This window comes from Pelodiscus sinensis, chromosome 1 (genome assembly GCF_049634645.1).
Source record: "Pelodiscus sinensis isolate JC-2024 chromosome 1, ASM4963464v1, whole genome shotgun sequence".
In the NCBI taxonomy this organism is placed as follows: domain Eukaryota; kingdom Metazoa; phylum Chordata; order Testudines; family Trionychidae; genus Pelodiscus; species Pelodiscus sinensis.
Window position 1 is genome coordinate 74533789 of NC_134711.1, and position 25229 is coordinate 74559017.

Below are 25229 nucleotides of genomic sequence, written 5' to 3' on the forward strand. Positions count from 1 at the left end.
TTAGAACACAAGCTGGCATATCACAGGAGCCAAAGTACTTTTCTTTTCGTGTTATTTGTGAGAAACAACAATACAAACCCAGTGTTCTGGAAACTCTGCTGCCATTTAATATCCCAACACATTGTGGTTGGATGGCAAGAAGGCTGCATGAAAAGCTTTTCAGTGATGCCCTCAGCTTTTAACACACCTTGCACTGGGTGACCTGAGAAAGTAAAAAGTGCAGAGGAGTTTACTTGAAAGACATACGGTTTGACAGATGTTTACAGGACTGACACAGCACATATTTTATTTACATGCTTGCAGTTATCAGAAGCTCAGACCATTTTCTTCTATGGAGAGCCTCATTTCCAGACTTTGAAGACAGGCCCAAAGCCCAAATGCAATACTCCTACTCCAAATACAGTGGGTTGGAAATATGAAGATGGAGGTCTGGGGCCACAGCTCATGTCATTGCCCCCAGTGAAAGAATACTTCATGGAGACAGTAATCTATGGGTGTAAAACAAAGTGTGAAAAGTCAGAGATGAAATTTCAGGACAACACAACTTAAATTCAGAGCATTTAAATTTAGAGAACTGGAGCAAGAGTATCCCAAACAGCTAGTGTGGTTCACTGTCCAATGCAGTGGCACTGAGACCACTTGCAATGAGCAATAAAACCAAGGGAGCTCTACAGCCTCAGCTCAAGCTGTAGAGGCTCCTACAATAAGTTCTAGAGGTCCCAGTGCACATCCACTGGGTGGCAGTTACACAAGGTTGTGTGAATGTTGCTTTGCTGTTCGTCCATCAAGGTCGATGAGGACCACCCAATGTCATCAGTTTAGTTGGGGGTGGGTTCGGAGATGGCTGATTAGTCCAATCCGAGCCCGAAATTGACGGTTACAGTGGGGACATGAAAGATCGGACTGCTGACCGGAGGAAGAGAAGAAACCAGCCCTGGACTTGCGAAGAAGACGTTTCTCTGCAGCATAACGCAGTCTCTTTTGTTCGTGGGCTATTGCACCATCATGTATTCGTCTGCGCCAGGCAGAACGATCAGCAGCAATACTCTCCCAATTTCCAGGATCTATGTTACAGTTCTTAAGGGAGGCCTTCAGGGTGTCTTTGAATCTCTTCTTTTGACCTCCAAGAGATCGCTTGCCGTGTTGTTGTGTGAATGTACCTGCTTAAGGACAGAATTATAAAATAAATAGATGTGTCATAAAAGTAACCTAATGTGATGTTGATTTAAATAGCATTGTATAGCAAAGTTTCTTGAAAAAAAAAAGCACACATGTTAATGTTGTACTAACTGTTACATAAGGTTAGGTATGAAAATATTTTCACTTGTTTGAAAACCAGATGTTTTTAGATTGTGTCATATTTCCAATGGTTGAATCAACTGGTACAAATTTGTTTCAGGGTGCTAATGCTGAAGTTATAATGGCCATGTAAATATGCTCCTTCGTGGCTGCATAACATATTACAGTACAGTAAAACCTGTGTTATCCAGCATGCTCAGGGATTAAGGTGTTCTGGTTATCTAAAAATTCTGGTTATCTTGGGGTCCCATCAACCTAGGAAAAACTCAAGTTTTTAATATTGGTAGTTTTGTATTGTGAGGCAGTTGATTTCACATTTCTATTTTGAGTTAAAGATGATTAGTACTTCTTAAATAAAAAATTGTTAAGCCAATTCTGAAAAACCAAGCATGGGAAACCAAGCACCTGAAGATGTGAAAGTATTGTGGCTGGGGGCAATGCCGTTAACAAAGTTTTCTGGTTAACAGAGTGCCGGATAACAAAGATTTCACTGTATTCCTGAAATCTCTTGTAAATAAGAAACTGAAATGATCAGCTTTATAAAAGGTTGTTCATATTATTTGATCACTTTTATTACATTCTACAGCTTATTAAGATTTAACTGAAGTATGTTAATCCTGAACAAAAAAAAATATTTACACTTCAGTGATTTCTATGTGTTACTTTGTTCTCATTATAGAGGCCTGTATACACAATTTGGTAATAATCATGTATGGATTCAGCACACCTTCATCTTCAGGCCCACTGACAGAGAGGAGGCAGAAGTGAACAAAGGGACAGTTACCACTGGGGCCAGTGATTCAAAGAGGCTCCTGGCTCACCACCACTGCTACTGTGCCAACAGCAGCAGATAGAGCCCCAGGCCCTTTAAATAGCTGCTGGAGTGCTGTGTAGTGCACTCTATGTGGCTCTGAGCGCTGGGCAGGCCTGTTGTAGAGAGCTGGTTGCCCTGCCCCACTGCTTCCACCTGAACCCCCTCCTCCCCAGCTTGCCCAGGAGCCCACGGAAGCTGTCCGTTCCCCTGATTATCTTAAAAACTTGCTGCCAATTTTTAACAAAATGCACTTCTTGAAGTTATCATTTCTAATAACCCAGGGTATGTCTACACTACAAAGTTAGTTCGAACTAACGGACGTTAGTTCGAACTAACTTTAATAGGTGCTACACTAGCGCTCCGCTAGTTCGAATTTGAATCGAACTAGCGGAGCGCTTAGTTCGAACTAGGTAAACCTCATTTTACGAGGACTAACGCCTAGTTCGAACTAGCTAGTTCGAACTAAGGGCTGTGTAGCCCTTTAGTTCGAACTAGTGGGAGGCTAGCCCTCCCCAGGTTTCCCTGGTGGCCACTCTGGCCAACACCAGGGAAACTCTATGCCCCCCTCCCGGCCCCGGACCCCTTAAAGGGGCACGGGCTGGCTACGGTGCCCGTGCCAGGTGCAAGCCTGCCAGCACCCAGCTAGCAGACCCTGCACCTGGCACGGCACAGAGCCACCCACCCGATGCCCCCCAGCCCACCCCCTCTTGCCGGGACCAGGCTGGCGGCTCCCGGGAGTTTGCCCTGGACCGCAAGAGGCGGGCACCTTCCTGGGCTAGTGCGGACATCGTGGACCTCGTCCACGATCTCCGCACTAGGCACAGGAAAGTGGCCGTCTAGGGCAGGAGAGCTGCCAGCCTGGCCACCCAGGACCAGGTGTGCATGAAAATCAAGGGGGTCCACTGAGACCCCCGACACTGAGCCCTGAGCTTACAATGGCCGTCCTGGGTCAGACCAAAGGTCCATCTAGCCCAGTAGCCTGTCTGCCAACAGCGGCCAACCCTAGGGACCCTGGAGGGGATGGACCGAAGACAATGACCAAGCCATTTGTCTCGTGCCATCCCTCTCCAGCCTTCCACAAACTTTGGGCAGGGACACCACTCCTACCCTCTGGCTAATAGGACTCCATGGACCCAACCTCCATCACTTTATCTCACTTCCCTTTAAACTCTGTTCTAGTTCTAGCCTTCACAGCCTCCTGCAGCAAGGAGTTCCACAGGTTAACTATTTGCTTTGTCAAGAAGAACAACTTTCCCTTACTAGTTTCAAGCCTGCTACCCATTCCTTTCCTTTGGTGTCCTCTAGTCCTTCTTTATGGGAACTCAGGAAGAACTTTTCTGAATGCACCCTCTCCACCCAACCCCTGCTTTTAGAGACCTCTATCCTGTCCCCCCTCCGTCTCCTCTTTTCTAAGCTGAACAGTCCCAGTCTCTGTAGCCTCTCTTCATCTGGGACCTGTTCCCAACCCCTGATCATGTTAGTTGCCCTCCCCTCTCCCAGCCTTTCTCTTCCCCTCTCCCACCTCCTTTTCCCAGTCTCCCCCAGTTTTTGTTCAATAAAGACAGAGTCAATGTTGGAAGAAACGTTATCTTTATTTTGTACATCAATAAGAAGGGGGGCTAAGGAAGGGTAAGTGGAAGGAGGTGAGGGAGGAATGGGGTACGAGCCCCCGATGGGGAGGACTGGGCTGGCTCTGCGGGCTTCTGGGGGTAGAAGTTCTCCTGCAGCCCCCCAATTACTCCCTCTCCCCAGATGGCAGCCTGCGGCAAGTGCAGCTGGGCTGATGGCCGAGTGGTGTGATGTGCCCAGTGTGGGCACTCCGGGCACTCCAAGCCAGAACTTCTTTGCAAGCGGGGCACCCCTTAGAACTGTGTGTCCGGGATGGGGGTCGGGACCCTTTAAGCGCAGCCCTCGGCTAGCCTGAGACAGCATCTCCATGCTCTAAGTCCTCCTTTTATGCCCTGCCGGCACTGCTTCCGGCCATCCTTAAGCCCTGTACAGAGTCCACTCAATGTGGACTTGCTAGTTCGAACTAGCAAAACGCTAGTTCGAACTAGTTTTTAGTTCTAGACGCGTTAGTTCGAACTAGCTTAGTTCGAATTAACTAATTCGAACTAAGTTAGTTCGAACTAGCGCTGTAGTGTAGACGTACCCCCAGCTATTTTCAGACATTCTCCTTGCCTCTCTTTGGAGATACAAGGAAGTCCTGGATTTCCTTGGCATCTGTTCAGAGGAGATGATGTAGGTTTGTTTTAATCACAGCTGCTGTAATAGCAACTGAGAAAGGCCATTTGTGCAACAACAGTCAGTGCTCTTGGTAAACAGTTAATTTTTATTTTTTAATGTTACTAAGAAGTAACACTTTTAATTTAGTAAGCATACTTTTTAACTAAGTGCTTTATGATAATAATCTTCCATGATTACTCATTGTTTTTGAAGAGCAATTATTAATACACATTTTATACCTCTTATACACCTTTGTTTACTATGAATTTTAAAGCCTTTCTAATAATTTTTTAAGTTTTATACAGAGGAACAACACTCTCTTCATTTTAGAAAAAAGGAAGATCAGATATCACAGGTCATGTTAGAACATGAAAAACACTTGTAATTGACTAAATATTTGGAAAATAGTCCACACAGTGTTATAAATGCCCTGCATATGCATTAGAAAGTTAAGACTAGAGTGCAGTCATAACATTTGAACATAGTGTGTATTTTTAGTAAAAACAAATTTTAAATTATTTTAAATAGTCTTGTTTCCAGTTTGCTGACGTACAAGAAAGTAGCACCCACATTAAATAATTTACGTTATGACATTCCTTGCCTCAGGTTTGTAATATTTCTACAAACTTTAAATTCATGTAACATTTTCCAATAACATATTGAAGAGCCATATTAAAGGACTGGCAGTGATCTAATTTGGATTCAAAAGTAATTGACTATAATTTAATCATCCAAAACTGATTGATTCTAGCAGCTGAAGTATCATTTCATTTTTTTAATAAGGTAAAAATGTCAATTGAAGGATTGTATTAACTTTTCTTTAAATATAACTTACACATCATATAATTAAATGTAACTACATTATATCATAGCAACATTTAATATAAGATTGAAATGTCCCTATAATCAAACCAAGTAAATTCTTATATTGGCCACCATGCCCAAAAGACCAGAGAGCTTCAATTAAGTACCAAGAACTAGGCATAGGAGGGTTGAAGTTTGGTTTGTTGTTATTATAGCTGGTCAGAAAAATTGACTTTCAGGAACACAGGCACATTTTTCATCAATAATTTCTCAGAAAGGAATCCTGTTTTTCAATAAACTTCAGAGCTGATTGAAGTTTTGAATTTTAAAATTGTTGGATAAAAGCAAAGGAACAAATTTTGTGAGGAAAACTTAAAAAATGGAAAAATATCTACTATGAAAAATCAAACAATTTTTCAGATAGCATTAATTATTATGGAATATAGGGGAGTTAGGGTGAATGGGTTACTCGTGGAGTTCTACAAGAGTCAGTTTTTGCCAACTGGATTCTTCAGTTACTAAGGGTGCATCTACACTGCACCGTTATTTCAAGATCACTAGCATTATTTTGAAATAACAATGTGAATATCTACCCAGCTATTATTTCAAAATAATTTTGAAATAACAGATGGCTTATTCTGAAATTTGTAAACGTCATTCTATGAGGAATAACACCTATTTTGAAATAGCTATTTTGAAATAAGGCGTGTGTAGAGGCTCCACTTGTGCTATTTCAAAATAGTCCCTCACCAGGGCTATTTTAAGTTATTCCTCCCCACTGGCTCCTGGATCTCTAAATCAAGACTAATTTGGAGGCTTCCCTGTAGTGTAAACATGCTATTTCAAAATAAGCTATTTCGGAATAACTATTCTGGAATAAGCATGCAGTATATACGTATCCTAAGGGAATTTCCAACAATCTCCAAATACACATCCCAGATGTGATTTCCACACCTCTGACTTTGCATAGACACTTTGAATCTTTTTTCATACAGCTGTGCTTCAGTCCTATAGTTCATCTGTTTACTCACACAGATTACCAGAATACCAAATTGATGCAGACAGAATTTACAGACCCTATAGTTGAAAATGCTAATGGGTAGACTATGATGTAATCTTACAGCAGTGTTTAGGCTTCCTGGAGCAGAAATCTAGGCACCCTGTAGTATGGTCTTGATCTTGTGCTTGTTAAAGTCAAAGACAAAACTCACATTGACTTCAAGGATAGAGATCAGGCTTTTAGTGGGCATACCTACTTACATCACATCTGGGTGAGTAATGGATGGAGTTTCCCCGCATATACAACATGTATAGGAGTACAGTTGAGCCAGCCTGGGATATTTTAATTTCCTGTGGATATAAACTAGCAACAAATTACTCCCCAGGATCAAGAAGTAGGGAGGAATTTGCACCCCAGAGAAGAACCTCACAATCACAAGATTTATGAAGCAGCAACCAAGAAGTAAAGAACCAGATATGTATGTTCATCATGTTTTATGCTGCATTGTGTTCAGGCCATTGTAGAAAAGATTCTGTTCTGTATCTGTACAAAGGGACAATTAGTGATGCATTCAAATAAAAGCATCAGCAGGAAGGCAGTTCAGTTAGCATGAACTTCTATTGATTTTCCTTGTGTCTTATCTTTAAAATGAGACAGTGTTTGTGAGAATAGTGAGTGGGGACTATAAAACATTGCAAAAACCCCTTATTTACTTCATAGTACCAATATTGTTGGTTTAAAATGCTGGACTAATGAAACCGGCAGATTTTATTTTTTGGCTCATCAAAGTGGTCATCAAAATATTGTTGATATCCCAAGGGATCTTAGTGAAAATATCCCCATTCTGTACTCATCTGTGAAAATAAGGGTATGTCTACACTACCCCGCTAGTTCGAACTAGGGTGGTAATGTAGGCATTCCGCACTTGCAAATGAAGCCCGGGATTTGAATTTCCTGGGCTTCATTTGCATAAGCCGGCCGGCGCCATTTTTAAATGCCGGCTTGTTCGAACCCCGTGCCGCGCGGCTACACGCGGCACGGGCTAGATAGTTCGAACTAGCAAGCCATTCCGAACTATCTGTACGCCTCGTGGAACGTTCCACGAGGCGTACAGACAGTTCGGAATGGCTTGCTAGTTCGAACTATCTAGCCCGTGCCGCGTGTAGCCGCGCGGCACGGGGTTCGAACAAGCCGGCATTTAAAAATGGCGCCGGCCGGCTTATGCAAATGAAGCCCGGGAAATTCAAATCCCGGGCTTCATTTGCAAGTGCGGAATGCCTACATTACCACCCTAGTTCGAATTAGGGTGGTAGTGTAGACATACCCTAAGAAAACAGCTCATAGCTAACCATTTGTCCTTATCTCTGAGAAGTGTTTATTCAGATGAGAGTCAGAGGGCTGAGGGCTGTCATCCAGATTTATCAAATGGAATCGATAATTACTACTGAATTCATATTGTTTTTCCCATTTGTATTTCAGTTTTAAGAATGCTCTATATAGATCCTGTAGGTGTTTGCCTCTGTCTGTGGGATTGGAGCAAATTCGGTTTTATCTTAGGGCTTGGCAGTATACAATAGATCAAGAAATGTGTCTGGGATGGAAGCTAGAGGCATGAAAGTAAGTGTAGAAGTCAGTAGGTTTCCGGTATAAGGTGGTGGAAATTTGTCCATCATTTAATTGCACTGTAGTGTCAAGGAAGTGGATCTCTCATGTGGATTGACCAAGGCTGATGTTTATGGTAGGGTGGAAGGTGTTGAAATCCCTGTGAAATTCTTCACAAGTCTCTTTCCTGTGGATCTATATGATAAAGATGTCATCGATGTAGCGTAAGTAGAGTCAGGATGCTAGGAGGAGAGAACTGAGGAAACATTGTTCAAGGTCAGCCATAAAGACATTGGCACATTGTGGAGCCATGCAGGTTCCCATGGCTGTGCTGCTGATTTGAAGATACAAATTGTCTCCAAATCAGAAGTAGTTGTGGGTGAGGACAAAGTCACAGAGCTCTGTACCCAGGTGTGTGTGATAGCCTGCAATCCGTCTTCAAGTGGAATGTTGGTGTAAAGAGCTTCTTCATCCATGGTGGCAAGGATGGTGTTTTCAGGAAGATTACTGATGTTTTGTAGTTTCCTCAGGAAGTCGGTGGTGTCTCGAAGATAGCAAGGAGTGCTGGTAACATAGAGTCTGAGGAGAGAGTCAATATAGCCAGATAATCCTGTTGTAAGTGTGTGAATGCTTAATGCTAAACAATTTGTGTATGTGTCACTGATTCAGCTTGCAACCCCTACGCATAACATCTCAACCCCTGTCTATATATTTCAGCTCTGAGCAGCTCACCTTTAGGGTTCAAAGAATTTTCCTCAGACTAGTCTGGAAGCTGCGTTTGCTGTTCACAAAGCATTCATCAGTGTACCGGGTTACAGTGTTTAGAATGAGTGCAGAAATTGCTTGGAAGTGTTAGGGCAGGTAACCAGTGCGGTAATGGGGGGAGGGGACTGACAGAAGCTGTGGATCTGCCCCAATCTCATGTATCAGCTGGTGAGCTGCAGTTTTGATTCACATAAGAAGGAGAGCTTCTAAATCTACAGATAGGACCTGCCTGATCTGGCACCCTCAGGACCTGACCAATTCCTGATGAGGGATTTTGCTGGACCAGGGAAGCTCATTTTGGAGGCTCCCCCTTGCTATGCCCCCCCAGCCATAGCCTCGCTGCTAGCCTCCCAGCTGGCTTCCCCCTGCTGCCGGTCTTTCTGCATGCAGGGCCTCTGGCCCCATTGCTGCACACACGGCCCCCCAGCTGGGGTCCAACTGCATTGCTGGGGCTCACTGGGCAGATCTGCTGAGCGGCAGCAGGACTGCCAGGCTCCTGGCCCCACCGCTGGGCTCCCATCCCAGCGTTTGGCAGTCCCACTGACTCCCAGCCACTCCTCACCATCCTCTGTAGTGTCACCGTAGCGTGGTTGTGTATACCATATACGGTGTGATAAAAATACAATGTCTGTTATAGAATAAGGCACCAGGGTAAAATCTGCATGAAGAAAACCCATTAAACTGAAATATTTATTTGCTTTTTTCAGTCTGAATTAATTGAGTAATCAATGCTAGTTTCCAGTGCATGTATAAGAAAAAATGTCTATGATAACAATCAGAAACAATAAATATCGCATTAGCTTCTCAGTTGTACAAGAATCATAAATGAGATGGCCTCCAGCAATCAAAGACTCAGATGAAAAAAAAATATATCATAATTTGCAGGGATGCAAGATTAAATCACTTTATCTGTTTGACTGAGGGAAGACACCAGCCAGAGGGAGGTACCCTGTGGGCTGTTAAGAGCTAATTCCCAGTGCTACTGGCAGGAGACACAGTGGTGGCAAGTGCTCACGCCATGGCAGGTACATCTAAAAATAGGTTTGAAAATGTCCACAAGTCTTAGGAATGCTTATATTCTAAGACTAACATCAATACGGTCAATATTTTCCTTTTTCTTTGATTCTGTTCAGTTGATTCTTTTATACACTGATGTTTGAAATCACCAACTGAGATGTCAATATGCAAATATATACTGACCTTGGCTTATTTAGAGAACAGAGATCTATTCATCCAACAAATTTTGAATGTCACAGTTCTGTTCCTTTATTAGCCAAGCATTGTTGAGCAATCTGGTACCAATTTACAGTAAGGTATACGAACTGATTTTAGTGAGTATTCTGCAGTTTAAATACTTTATAAAATTCATGCTCTTGTTCAGATAACCTCAGTTGGACATCTCCATCAGCTATAGGATCTGTAGAGATATTGTATTCTATTGGGATTCACACCTACTGAATTATTAGGGATATCAATCAGATATATGGTCCCCAACTATTCATTATTCCACCTTTCATTTTCTTTAGTTTTATACTGCTTCATTCTTAGAAGCACCCTTGATGTATACGTTCAACCGAGAACCAGAAATCACCTCAGCCTCAGAATTATAATGTAACTGTAGCTAGTAAGGGTACTGAATGTTCTTTCCTTTTACTATCCAGCTACTAAAGACCAAAGGGCTGTGGAGACAGGTGCTGCAGAACTTGTAGTGTTTAGTAGTAATCTTGGTGAGACGCTCAGTTCCCAGGCTGTCTCCCAAATGCTCATGCTGACAGTGAAAGAATCAAAGGAAAGACTGTGCTTTAGAAGGAACAGAATGCTCATATGCCCTCTGAAAGCAAGAGAGAGGAATCCGTGAATACAGAAACAAACAAAACACAAATGAAATTGTGCTGTGTAATCATCTGAAAAGCTCCTTACATCTTGTACTTCCTTTGGCTGCCAGAAGACAAAATCATATGTGTGTATTATCAATATATTTATATATCAAAATCATTTATATTTGACTGTAAAATATTTATCCCCTCTCACTCTTCTGATGTTACTTCTCTTTGGAGGCTACTTGAGACAGAGACCTTGTTTTACTTATTTGTAAAGTAGCTATTTCTTTATTTTTACAGTGCTAACTTTATAGAGGCCCCAACACTTTTGTTCAGCAATGCACAGTCACTTCCAGGATGAATACTTATATCAGTTCTTTTGATCTTCTGTTGTAGTGTACAGGAAGCGACTAGAGCTGGTTGGAACCTTTTCTACAAAACATTCTTTTGTCAAAACATGCTCTCTTTGTCAAAGCAGAAATGTTTCAAGGAGACATCATCAATGGAGTGGGAAGATTTCTGATCATCATCAACAGATGGGAAGATTTCTGAGGACCAAGCTTCATTCTCCAGTCAGAGAAAAAGAGGCCCTAGTAAAAAACCAACTGACCCTTTCAGTCTAAAACCGGATGCAGTCAAACATTTTTTGTGAAACTGAATTGTATTAAAGGTTTTGGTTTTTGTTCCAGTGTGGAACAAATTTTGTTTTTTGAAAGTTGTCTTGAAACAGAACTGTCATCCTCCAGCAAGAAGCAATTCATGTTTGTTTTTGATTATTTCAAGTAAGGAGCCCTGTCCTTCCAATGTAGGCAGAAAAATGAAGGCAGCAAGAGATGCATGCTAAAAGTTGCACTCAAACAATAAGCATATATAGTAAAAGCTCTGTTATCTGGCACTCAACTAATTATGCAGAAAGCACAATTAACTGGCATTTCTGATATCTTCCGATTCAAATCCTCAGTTTAGGGATTCATATAAGGCCCAACACATTATGTAATTACACTTTCAGCACTCTATTTTTATGCTACACAGGCAGAAGACAAGTAACCAAACTAAGATCAGGAATTTACTCCAAAAAAGCAGCCTATAAGGTATGTCTTTGGGTCATTACAGATTTAGTCCAGTCTCCTGCACCCTCTACAATAATAATTAAGTCTGTATTTGCAAAAATGTTGGTCTGTATTTGCAAAAAATGAAGAGTCCTGTGGCACCTTCCAGATGGACAGATTAATTTGGGCATAAGATTTTGTGGGTAAAAAACACTTCATCAGATGCATAGAGTGGCAATCACAGAGGTTGGGATATGTATGTACTAGCATATCAAAAGGAGGAAGTTACTTATCAAGTGTAGAACCAGTGTTAATGAGGCCAATTCCATCAGGTGTGAAGTCACTGGCAGCAGTTGATGGGGAGATGTGAATACCTAGAAAATAGATTTTGTAGTGAGAACCATTCTAAATCCTTATTAAGTTCTAATTTGATTGTGTTGAATTTGCAAACAAATTGGAGCTCTGTTTCTTTTTATTGTCTGGTTTTGAAGTGTTTTTTTGGGGGGGGAATTGTGTATGTGTTTGGGTTTTTTGGTGTTTTGTCATTTCCCCTCCTTTTATTGTCAACAAAGTGCTGGTATGGACTATGCTGTATGTTTTATCAAGAGAACTAGCTTCAACCAGTATCCCACAATGCCTTCACTAATGGCTGTGCTCAGTGTTCTATGATCTCTGCTGCCAGCAAGCATGCACCTCTCCTCTTTCTGACAGTTGTAGTATCTTGACAGCTGAGTGCGCTGCTCTGTTTGGGGAACAAAGAAAGAGCAAATGATGTAAATGCTTCTATTCTGCCCTGCTAGGAACAGAACAACAGGCAGACTCCTGCAGGGGGTGGGATGGAAAGACTTCTGTGCTGCTTTGACATTCCTTAGCAGGGATCAGATCTGCCTTCCCACTACACTGTACTGTGGGATGCTTACCCATGTTGCATTGCTCTATCCATTGACAGGGTGCTGCAATATGGCCATGTAATTATGACAATGAGAGGCAGAAAAACTGATTTGACTGTTTTTCACCTTTGGCAACTTTGGCATGTCGACAGCACTTTTGTCACCAAATCTTCCCAGTGTAGACATAGCCTGAGTATCCAGGGAGGTTAAAGTGTTCTCTTACTAATTTTTGTATACTACCTTTTTTTGTCATCGGATCTGAGTCCATTGATCATTTGTCACAGAGACTGTCCAGTTTGGCTAATATACATGGCAGAGGGACATTACTGGCACATGATGACAAATATCACTTTTAGTAGAAATGCAGATGGATGAGACCCTGATGGTGTGGCTGATGTGATTAGGTCCTGTGATTTCTCTTCTATGGATATGTGGACAGAGTTGGCAACAGGGTTTATTGCAGGGATAAGTTCCTGGGTTAATGTTTCTGTGAGTGCTGGTGAGTATTTGCATCACATTGGCTGGGGGAGGAGGTGTGAAATGGAGGTGTGACAGGGTGCACACCCTGCACTGGCCCTTTAAGGGCAAAACCCAGGCTCGGAGCAGGGGCTGAAAGTGAAGACCCAGCTGAGGCCACTAGGGCTAATGAGGGCCCAGCTGGGGAATATATAAAGAAGAACAGTTTGCTGCTCAGGGTGGAGAGCAGTAAGGAGCTAGCAGATGAGGAAGCAGAGGCTCCCAGGAGTTAGAGCAGAGCAGGGGGGAGCTCTGGCCAAGTTTGGTCTCAGGCTGTAGGGCCTGGAGGAAGGCCCAGGGCTTGGATGGCAGTAGTGAGACCGCTCTGGTAAGCGGGGTAGCAGATCCACGCCCTGTGCTGGTGATGAGCAACCCATACAGGCTGCAGTTTGCCCTGAGATAGGCTAGATGAAGACTGGCAGTGGGTCACTGAGGCAAGGTCGTGAGTATGCACCCCCACAGTAGGCAAGTACTGGCCTGTCTCCAAAGATATGTGAGATTGTTTTCTAGAATAGTTTGTAGGTTGTCAGTGATGCTCTGGAGAGGCTTTATCTGGGGGCTGTTTGTGATAACAGGTGTTCTGTTATTTTCCTTTTTAGTTCTGTCCTGTGGTAGGTAACTTCTGGGTACTCATCTGACTCTTGCAATCTGTTTCTTCACTTTCCCAAGTGGGAATTTTAGTTTTAATAACACTTGATAAAGATCTTGTAGGTGTTTGTCTCTGTCTGGGGCATTGGAGCTGATGCAGTTGTGTCCAAGGGCTTGGCTGTAGTCAGTGGATCATGTGATGTGTCCTGGATGGAAACTAGAGGCATGTAAGTAAGAATAGCAGGCAGTAGGGTGGTATTTATGTGGCCATCATTTATTTGTACTGTAGTGGATACATGGCCAAGAAATTAGTATTCCACTGGTAAAGTACAGGTTGGACCTCCTTGGTCCGGCACCCTTAGAAGCTCACTGGTCCTGAAGAAGAGAGTTTGCAGGACCAGGGGAGACTGGCTTCTCAGGCCACAGAGCTCCTGGTGCCATGGCCAGCCCTAGGGTGCCAAGCTCCACTATTGCGGGGCCACTGGAGTTCCACAGCAAGCCCCAGGGCTCCATAGAAGGGACTCTACTACCCCAAGCTGCTGGGGCTCTCTGATCTGGCAACATCTGTGGTCCAACAGGACCAGATTTTGCCACATGAGTGCCCCTGGACCAGAAAGGTTCAACCTGTATAATGCTCAGTTAACAAGAATAGTTAATTAACTGGCACGCCACATTTCCCCAGCCTGCTGGATAACAGAGCTTGTATCCCATGTGCGTATGCATTTCCTCTAAACAAGTTGCAATGACCAGGTTCCAGAGACACACATGTGGATTGGTCCATGGTCACAAATTGTGGTGGAGGAAAGGAACTTAACAGTGAGAACAATCCAAAGAAATAATCAAGCAGATATTAGTGAGCAAGTTATGCCTAGATCTTATCAGGCAACCCCCCAGAGAAACATAGCTTTCATCTCATGACCTTGCCCATATTTGCATATTACACATTCCTTTTTCTGACTTTATAGAAGTCTGTGCCCACAGTTAACTTGCATAGTACCTGGGGCTAAGGATCATTCCAATAGCAGCTGGATTTTAGATGTGGGGAAAAATGAGTAATGATTGTGACTCATCTTCCTGTTGTTGAGGAAGACAGTTCCTATGTACAGCCCCTGCTTTCACACTCACTCTCAAAGTGATTTCTCTGCTAACACTATTGTCAAACGTGAATATCATTGTATTAGTTATGTATCCCACTGCTAATCCATTTACAGCATGCCAACTCTCACTAAAAGTAGCTTTACTTAGCAGCAAAGAGAAATGGCAAAGAATAATTAAGAAGCAAACATGAGTGTTTTGTGTAAGTTTTGCTTCACATGTTTGTTTCTTGCTAAGTATCCATTGATCTTTAATTAAGTTTTACCCTGAACCTGGAACACTGAAATCTCCCCCTCCCCCCCCCCCCCCCTCTTCCCATAATAAAAGCTTTGCTTGCCAGGCAAATTTTTACCAATTCACAAAGCGGTAATCAGCTGGTCATACAATGAAAGGATTATGAGGTTTATAGTGGTTCTAAAGTGTATGAATTTATTATCCATTTCTAAGTTCTTTACACTTTACATTTCTAAGACACTTTACACTTCCAGATAATTGTGAAGTTGTCGGTTATCGTGAAAAAGAATCAGGTCCATAATGTTTCACTGACTAAAGAGGTCAAAGATGTTTGTACCACAGTCATTTTGGTTTTTAATATATTTGGCCTAGAGAACAGAGATGTAAGATGACCTTTTTCCCGCTGAAAGAATTTGTTTTCAGAGTCTTCATTAACATGCAATATCACTTCCATTCTTCACATTTAAGAAAACATTTATAAAGCATTGCACCTTACATCCTCCTCACTGTCAGATGTGGTCTCTGAAATAGGCACAAGTGACCAGACATTATCAGTCATATGTAGAAACAATTGTGACTCTGTGAAAACTCACAGGAAAATATATCCTTAAAGCATAATTTACCCTGCCTGCATTTTCTTTATGTGAAAAATAGCATTTGAATAAAAATGCTTAATTATTCAAAATCATACTCAGCATTTCGATAAGGTTTTATACCTTTCCAAGAATAGTGTACAATTATTATCCAATTGTGAAGATGAGTAACTGAGACTTGTCCAACACCACAGGATAAATTGGTGGAGGCATCACAATTATAAAGTAAGTGTTCCTAACTCTGTCCTATGCATAGTCTGCTATCCGATGTTACTTCTCTGAATAGAAGCATCAAAGGAATATTTCAGAGTGCATGACAAGAAAGCATGACTTATCTTAAGCTCTTCATATTTTAAGCATCATGTGCAATGAAGGTTGGCTGTTATAATGCTGTATAGCTACTGTTTCCCCCCCCCCTCCCGCCCCCATATGATTCCTAGAAAAACTAGGGGCATAGTAACATCACAACTAATGCAAATAAAAATTTAAATAAAAATAAAAAGCATAAAGGAAGAATAGGGACACAACAAAATCCAAAACTGAGCACCAGACAGCTGCTTGAATAGAAGCAGAAATGTGTAAGTCAACACTAACCCCAGTAAAATCTGTCACATCAAGAATCTGTTTTTAACTAAGTAAACTGGAGCGTATTCCTGTATCCTCTATGCAGTCTAATAAAATTGACAGATGTAAATATCTATGCCTAAAATGAGAAACTTTGTGATTTAAGCTGCTCTCCAAAAGACAGAATGAACTATGCTGAAGGCAAAAAAAGGTAAAACAACATGGACTTCCATTTTCAGGCTGCATTATCACTTAAAAATTTGTCTTTCTATTGAGGGTCACAACAAAAGAAATGAAACCTATGTTATGGTTATTTTCATTGTAAAACGAATAGGAAATTATGATGGCAACTTGGTTTAATGTCTTTACAGTCTGATAAATACGACCTTTGTTTTACCCTCAAGCCATGCATGGAAAATGTTTCAGTGCAGTGAGTTGTTATGACTTCCCCTTCAATGTGAATATATTGTCATGCTGTGTTCATTGCAATAACTTATAAATTACATAGTGCTGATCAGATCCTGCCTAGCTTCTCCATAGGGCACAAGAAGGTAGTAGAGAAGAGGCAATTCCCATAGGTCTCTCAACTTAGTTGACATACTGCTCCAGTATAATTTTCAATACCTTGCAGTGGGTGTAAAGGTCATGGGCTGTTTTTGGCTCTCAATGTTAAAAAGGTATTTTTCCTATATTTTATATCGTCTTTTCTTTGTGAAACGAATTTTTATTATGACAATATCATTTGTGTTTGAGCTAAAGTTGTATCACCCTGTCCATTTAACTCTCCCATTGCTTTCCCACTTCACAGTGTGTCTATAAAAATAGTTCTAGGATGAGTCTTATCTTAGGAGCCACATTCGGATTCAGAGCCAAAATGATTCTATCAGTGCAAATGAATGAAATGTGGATTTATTTTTTCCGGTTTGCCTTGTGGTGTTTGAAGTACAGGTTGGATCTCCTTGGTCCGGTACCCTTGGGACTTGAGCTGTCCTGGACCAGGGAGTTTGCAGCACCAGGGAAGGTCAATGCTCCATTGCTGGATGTCCTGCTGCTGGTTCCTCTCCCGGGGGCTATTAAGGCTGGGGTTCCCTACCCTACCCCACTAACGCTGGCCCTGTGGAGTCTCCCTGCCTGCTGCTGGTGAAGGTTCCCCAGCCAGGGCTTCCAGGCTGCTGCCAGTCCCATTCAGACACTACTAACCCTGGTACCTCTGGGGGTTCCACAGGTTTCTCAGCCCTGAGACCACCTGGCTGCCACCTGCTCCACTGCTGCGACCCAGCTCCATTGCCCCTGGGGGAGGTTCCCGGCCAGGGCTGCCTGGCTGCTGCCAAACTCATTGCCACTCAGGGGTTCCTGGGCCTTCATGGCCAGGGCTGCCAGGCCAGTCCTGCTACCACTTGCTGAAACTCCCGGGCTGCTCTGTGGTACCCCTGCCACCGGGGAGTTCTCAGGGTTCCTCAGCCAAGGCCACTCTGGCCACCTGACCCACTGACATCAGGGGTTCCCCAACCAGGGCAGAGGATCCCAGATGCTGTCTTGCCCAGCTGATACCAGGGTTCCCCTGCTGGCCCAGCTGGGACTTCACAGCCTCCACTGTCCCAGGGCTCTTTGGTCCAGCAACACCCCTGGCCTTGTTAGAGCACAGAAGTTGCCAGACGAGAGAGTCCCAGTTTTAGGAGGTTCAACCTGTACTTCACTTCTTAAACTGACATTTAGGAACCACTGAGCAGTGGCAGAGCCAAGATTAGAGCACAAACAAAGTTTGCATATATAAGGGGGAGAAGAGGCAGAGAAAAGAGAAGGGATGGTATATGGGAAACCTAATCAAAATAAAACCTCCTCACCAACATTTCCTCTTTTACAACATGCTGTTTCATCCAAAATAATACTACCTAGCATAGTGTTTGATTATATTTCCTTCATGCAGATTAAAGTGTATAAATTCCAAACAAACACAATTAAACCAGACCAGTAAGATCCTGTAATATCAACAGAGCTCCCTGTCATGGTGCCTGGCCAGGAAACTCTTTAACTCTTCCTCTCATGAATTTATAAAGGTCTGAGCCTAGCTAAGATCAGCTGCAAATATATGCTTCAACTCAAGGAGGCACTCCGTAATGGAACTCTGAAACCCCAACTGGGATTTAACATTCTGAAAGTTGTGCACACTGGTGTCTGGCTCAAGGAGGCCCTCTTTCCCTCAGGGGACCCTCCTGTAGTCAGATGCAGCAAGGCTGCTTGGCCTCCTCCAGAAAGTAACAAACAACCTATATGCTGCCTATTCTTCAGAATTTATTAATGTCACATAATTACTTTCTATCTCGTTCTCATCAATTTTGATTTTTCCTTGTGTTTTACCTTTTTCTGTAAAAGATGAGCAAAAACATATGAGCCACTTCTGAGTGATAGGCAAGTAAAAGAAAAAAATACCATTATAACAAAATGATTGAAACCTTTCATCTAGAACTGAGAGAATAATTGATTTTTCTCAGTTCAGTGGGCCAAACTAAGAAAAAAAGAGGGTCAGCTAGAAACAGGTTTTTATTTTGTTTGTTTTTTGTGTGTTTTTGTTTTTCTTCACTGAAATGGAAAATGAGGAAAAATCAGGTTGAACAAAACTTTGTTTCACCGAAAATGATGCTTTGTAATTCAAATTCCAGGTGTTTGTTTGTTTAGCTGGTTTTGGGTAGGGAGGGGTAGCTAAAACTAATCAAATTCTTCACTAAACTTAATTTTGAAATGAAAAGTCAAAACTTTTTTTTAAATGTCACAAGTTAACATTCAGACTTCAAAAAAATGTCTGCCAAAACTATTGGCAGAATATGCCCCAAATTTGTGAATAACACAACTATATTTTTCAGTGAATAAAATATTTGTCTGCAAAATTCATTGAATGTTTTTGTTTGTTTATCTTTTTAAAACAGAAAACATTACTGTGACTTATTGTTAAACAGGCTGAGGTTTGAAAGCTGAGTTAATGTATGAATTGAGGAATAGAGTTGGCAAGTATTTAATGAAATTGGTTTTGATTTACCAGCTACTAAGGATCTAAAAAATCACGACATATGTACAGTACTTTTTTCTTCTGTTTAAGTGAACACTCGGGAGCAATGCGTTAGGCATGCACGAGCACCTATGTTAAGAACCCACTAAGTTTATGGCTAGAGTTTTGAACATGAAGAAATTTAAACTGTCATGGATACCTGATTTCTCAGTAAGACATGAGCCTGCCTATTATTGTAATCAATGATCCTGAACTGGGTGTTGACTGGCAGTGGGAGAAATAGTGAGGGAGACTGGGAAGTAAAGTAGCAAGGCCCTGAAGAAATGAGTGTACTACAAGAACTTAGGCAGCTAGGTAGATACATTTCCTCTAAAAGCGCATGATATATTGCTAGACAGCATAGTCCACTAGATAGTGCACTTGATTGGGACTCATGCTCTCTTTCTGTCTCAGCCATTGCTATACTGTGTGACCTCAGGCAGGTAATTTCATTTTTCTGTGTCTTTTCCTTACACCCATTGCCTGGCTCACTTACTTAGGTTGTATGATCCAAGGATTGACTCTTATTAAGTGTAATGTACAATGGCTAGTAAATACGGGCCTGGATATCAGTTGGGCCTTCTAGGAACAACTGTAATACAAATAATATGTAATCATATAATTAATTACTTTGACATAATGCTAATGTGTAAGCCACATGCTTGCTTCGCAGAGAAGAAACAGTGGGGAGGATCTAAGTTCTCAATAAGCTGTACAGCTGGCTACTTAGCCCCACAGAGGCACTCAACACGTGCAAGGCAGGGAGGAGGGCTGTCCTACCTCCAACCTTGCCTCCAGCCTGGTGACCAGAGGAGGGATAGCCTAAACCAGGGACCTCTTCCCCCCAGCCAGAATGTAACCATAGACTCGGTGCCTGGCCTCAGAGGAGCCCCCTGCCATGGACTGGACATCCCCTCCAAGACTGGAGCATCCCATGACCCACCCTTGCCACAGTCAAAGCAGCCTGGACCCACAGCCCCCAAGGTGTGGCCTGGCCTCGGCGCTCCCCCTCACATTCAGCACCACACCCTCTGCCCTAGCCCCACCACAGAGCCTGTGCTCCCAGGCAGAGTTCTTGCATCCCAGCTCCCTGTCCCAGCTCTGAGCTCCTCATCTTTGACCCCTCCCCCAAGCCTGTATCCCTAGCTAGAACCCTTGCACCTCAACCTGCTGTCTCAGCTCAGAGCCCCCTGTCACACTCAAAACCATTTGGCCCTACCTCCATCATATTAATTTTTATTTTTATGAAGGTGTTGTCATACATCACTTCTATATGGACGCACATAACAAAATTCATTCCTCTCAGGGGAAAGAAAAATGGAGGGAACATTGGAGAGGATACATAATGGCTGTGTCTAGACTGGACAGTTTTTCTGGAAAATCAGCCGCTTTTTCGGAAAAACTTGCCAGCTGTATACACTGGCCGCTTGAATTTCCGCAAAACTACTGACTTCCTACTGTAAGAAATCAGTGCTTCTTGCAGAAATACTATTCTGCTCCCGTTCAGGCAAAAGTCCCTTTTGCGCAAAGCTTTTGTGCAGAAGGGCCAGTGTAGACAGCTCAGATTTGTTTTCCGCAAAAAAGCCCCAATCGCGAAAATGGCGATCGGGGCTTTTTTGCGGAAATGCACATCTAGATTGACATGGATGCTTTTCCGCAAAAAGTGCTTTTGCGGAAAAGTGTCCGTGCCAATATAGACACTCTGTTCCGAAAGGTGGGGACCCACAAGAGACTTTAAAAATACTTTGCTTCTATAGGCTTCTGCTTTTAAAAAAAAAACCTCCAAGGTAGCAGATTCCCTGCCCTTGGGAAATAGGCTGCCACCATCAAGAGAAAATTCCCTTCTTCTTGTACTCAGGAAGAAAGCACCCCCAAGCTCTTTTTTTTTTCACAAGAGAGCTTGAAGAAAAAAAGAAACTGCAATCTCTGATAGCTGAACTTAGGCATGCATACACAGTCCTCTTGTTATCTTTCAGGAAACAAAAATTAAATCATAGCCTTAAAAAAGGAAATTTTATTAACAAAACCAAAATATATACTTGGTAAAGCATACTTGGTTGCTAGGTGTTACTGAACAACTGAGAAAAGAGCAAATTAAAACACAGAAGTTGTATCTCTGAGTTCCAGAGCTGAGTGGGTCTAATATCTATTAATTTTTCTGTCTTTTCTATAGGAATCAGACACAGCGCTCCTGTCAGCTAACTGCTAAATTGTCTGCCTAAAAAAGTAGTTTTCCAGTGCCTTAGTAGCCCCAGGATAGAGATAAGTGTGTATGGGAGGGGGTTGGTCCCTCCCTATTTGCTTCTTGGCTTGTACTGAGGATGCTTCTGAGCACGCTTCTGTTCTCAGTCTGCCTTCCCATTGTGGCATGCAGAGTGTACACCAAAATCTGAAATGGCACCCCTAACCAACAGGTGGAGCTATGAAAGGGAATAGGAAGGTTTCCTATAAGAATTGTGTTGCAGGGACTTTGCCAGTTTTGTTGGATTTAGAAGATGATGACTAGAATTTGCCATTACAAAGACTTGACAGAGGTTGAAAATGGCTTTGAGACAATAATTTTCCTCCCTCAGTTTCAATGAGATGCTGTGCCATCTAGGTGGTTTGGACACCATTCTACAGAGACTGAGATGGGTTAGTCCTCCCAGAGAAGAGACCTACAGGAGAGTACACATTTCACTATATTTTGCATTTGAACCTGTAGTAGTAACAAGGACTAAAACATTTTAGTTAATGTTTTCCTTTAGCAATTCCATGTCATTTTTATCCTCTGATTTATCTCTGTATAATATATAGAGACAGATATATCAAAATCCTTACAAGACTAAGCTGTGGTTTCTAATTCACCTGAGCTAAAATAAAGGGGAAGGAAATATTCTACCAAACATTAACACAATGCTTTGACCAGAGGTGCATTACACATATACATGGTGGAGGAGTTATAGTGCCTGGAGAACATGAACTGTGGTATTTCCTGACTTCAGAGTGCTTCATTTTGTTTCCTCAGCATCCCATTAACATAACTTTTTCAATAGAATCATTAAATAAAATTGAAGACACTAAAAATATCACTTCAAGGCAAATCCTTCTTGTGTATCCTCTGGTGGGGAAGGTCATCACATTGTGGAATCTATTTAGATCCACGGTTTGGGCGCAACTATCAGGGCACATGGAATATGACAGGGTGCAGGGTGGGATGCAGTGAAGGCAGAATGGGTCTAGCAGACTCATCATTATCCATAACTCTGATCATTCCTCTGACTGAAGAGTCCTGCCAGAGCCTGGAGTAGCCTTGCTGCCATCTTAGCTACATCTACACTGCAACACTATTTTGGGATACTAGAGTATTCCGAAATAGCTATCCCGCGTCTTCACAGCAAGCTCATTGTTTTGCACTCACAATTCCAATGTTCCTGTAAACCTCATTCTATGAGGAGTAAGGGGACATTTCAGAATAGCACTTTATTTTGAAATTTGGCACTGAGTCACAACGCCAAATGAGCAAATAAGTTATTTCAAAATAGCATTGAAATAAGATACACAATTCTCATAGCTCAAATTGCATATCCTATTTCGAGTTATGGTGCAGTATAGATGCAGCCCTTGTGTTCTCAGGATCTATACACTTGAAGGGGTTTGGCATCGGTGAGACACTAAGAAGGAGTGATGAGATCTGGATTTGCCCCTTATTGCATGTACTGAAACTTCTCAACGTGCACCTGGCCCCCTAACCATCACTATTATTTCCCAATCCACAGGAAAGAGTAATGACCTATTAGCTCCATAAACCTGGCAATTAAATATATGCTTCCTGGGATTTATTGATTACATCCCAGCCTTTTTTATAGATATGGGTGTATGTGAGTATGTGTAAACTAACAACAGATAATGATTCTTTTAGGAATTCACAGGTATTTTGAAGCACTGAGAGTCCTCTCAACCATCCCTCTCCTCTGCAATCTAGGGGAGACAAAGAATGTGTCTTTGTATGGGTGATGTGATGTAAGAAAGAAGAAAAGAGGGACTACATTTATATGATAGATAAGAATGAGGTAAAACCTTCAGTCTCAGCCTCCATGCTTCACTTGAGAGCGAGAGAGAGAGAGGGATGCTTGATCACAGGCTCCTTCTGCTCCACTCTTCCTCTCCACTCTTTATGTAGCTATGGTAGCCAGCATGGAGTCTTTCAGACTCCAGAGCCAGAGTAGATATCAAATAGCAAAATGAAGAAGGTTTGGCTCCTTGTTCTCTTTAATGGATTTTCTGGTTAGACATGATTTCAAAGCCATGATTAACAGGGCCAGGTGACATCATCCAGGTGAATAACAGAAATTTTTTCTTATGAATCTGGTATCCGGTATTAAAGTCTTCTTCAAGTCACAATTTCCTCTTTGTAATGCATATTTCCTTTGAGAATGGAAACTCACAGACAGTGATGACGGAGCATCCTGTGAGGTCCAAGAGGTTTTGAGTTCTGAGCTAGGAAGTTTTATTGCATGGCAGTTACTGTTGACCTTTTCTATATGATTATTTTCTTCTATTAGCGGAGAGATTCTGTCATCAGCCTACCCATATGAACATTGACACTAATGAGGGTTTCTATACATGAAAATGAAGGGCAGGCTACAGCACTTTAAAATGCACCCTCAGCCAAAGAGAAGATACATTTTACTATAACTCTGGCAATATTTGTGTACTTTTAAGTAAAACATTCTTGTTGTTGCTAATTGCTCAGTATTTAAGTCAGCCTGAATCTCATTTTACACCAAAGCCTCTTCATTCTGCCAAAATGCTGATCAGTCAGGGTATGTCTACACTACCACCCTAGTTCGAACTAGGGTGGTAATGTAGTCAACCGGAGTTGCAAATGAAACCCTGGATTTGAATTTCCCGGGCTTCATTAGCATGTTGCCGGGCGCCGCCATTTTTAAATGTCCACTAGTTCGGACTCCGTGCCCCGCGGCTACACGCGGCACGGACTAGGTAGTTCGGACTAGGCTTCCATATTCCGAACTACCTGTACTCCTCGTGTATTCAGGTGGAAAAATTATACATTTCACCTGTGTCTAAGCATGGAACGAGGAGTACAGGTAGTTCGGACTAGGAAGCCTAGTCCGAACTACCTAGTCCGTGCCGCGTGTAGCCGCGGGGCACGGAGTCCAAACTAGCGGACATTTAAAAATGGCGGTGCCCGTCAACATGCAAATGAAGCCCGGGAAATTCAAATCCCGGGCTTCATTTGCAACTCCGGTTGACTACATTACCACCCTAGTTCGAACTAGGGTGGTGGTGTAGACATACCCTCAGTTTCTATTTACTCAGAGCACCATGTATTTGTGATTTAAGGGCCTTCATCATGCTTAGGGTGCTAGGAGGAGAAAGGCAGATGTAACGAATTCTATGAATTTTTGAATGCTCTTCAAAATAAAATTGCCACTTCATTTTACAAATTTCATGTTGGCAACTTGGACTGGATTCTTCTAGCAGATAGGCTAGAAGGTCACTCAGTACCTTGTTTGGCCAACTGAGTTTTATGGACAACAGCATACACCTGAGGCAGAATGGAGTCATTGCCGTTGTTGTTTGTGTCTTTATACCATGGCAATAATGGAGGGGACAAGGTTAGATGACCAACATCTTTATCCATGTGATAATAGAGGATGCAAACTACTATGGTAAATTTCAGGAGGCAAAAATGCAGACTATGATTTAACCCATAAAGCCCACAGAAAGAAATTTAGAGGGTTTGTTAAAAAGAAGAGAGAAACTCTTTAAGGAATTTGGCAGTTGGTTGGGGGAAACAGCTCCTTTAAAGAGCTGAGGTTGGGGGAGGGGAAGGGCTCTACTTTCAAGATTGAAGTGTCAAATCAGGAAGTATAAAATGGAAAAATGTTAATAAACCAAAGAATAGTCAAGAAAAGGGAACTTTACATGTTTGTTTGTAGAGGGAAGAAAAATCCTTACATTTAAAAGACAACACACAGCAAAAGATAAACCAAACAGCTTCACTGAAAGGCACTGAATGGATCCACATTCTATAGTCTGTTTCCACCTTCATCTGTTTTTTAACACAGTGCTATAGCAAAGTGATTGAAGAAAGCAGGCTGTTTTTATAGAAATGAAGGCTCTTGGGATTATACCGTTTTGTGGGATTTTGATACAATTTGCAAAGGCTATCAATTCAGGTGGAAAAATTATGCATTTCACCTGTGTCTAAGCATTATGCTCCACTGGAGAAATGTATATTTTAACGTGTCTTCACTCAGGCATTTTAAAGCACTCCTATACAAAAAGACAGTAATTTTTATAAACAGGTTATTACCTGGA

The 25229-nt window shown here is 42.2% G+C and overlaps 1 long non-coding RNA gene across 1 annotated transcript in view; it reads right to left on the reverse strand.

Moving 5' to 3' along the window:
• Positions 1 to 210: 210 nt before the first annotated feature.
• The window catches only part of LOC142826571 (uncharacterized), a 57447-nt gene continuing 32428 nt past the window's right edge, over positions 211 to 25229 (reverse strand). The window contains exons 2-3 of the long non-coding RNA XR_012900785.1: positions 15096 to 15224; positions 211 to 1163 (exon numbers count right to left, since the gene is read on the reverse strand). This is a non-coding gene — a long non-coding RNA (uncharacterized LOC142826571). The remainder of the gene's footprint in view (positions 1164 to 15095; positions 15225 to 25229) is intronic.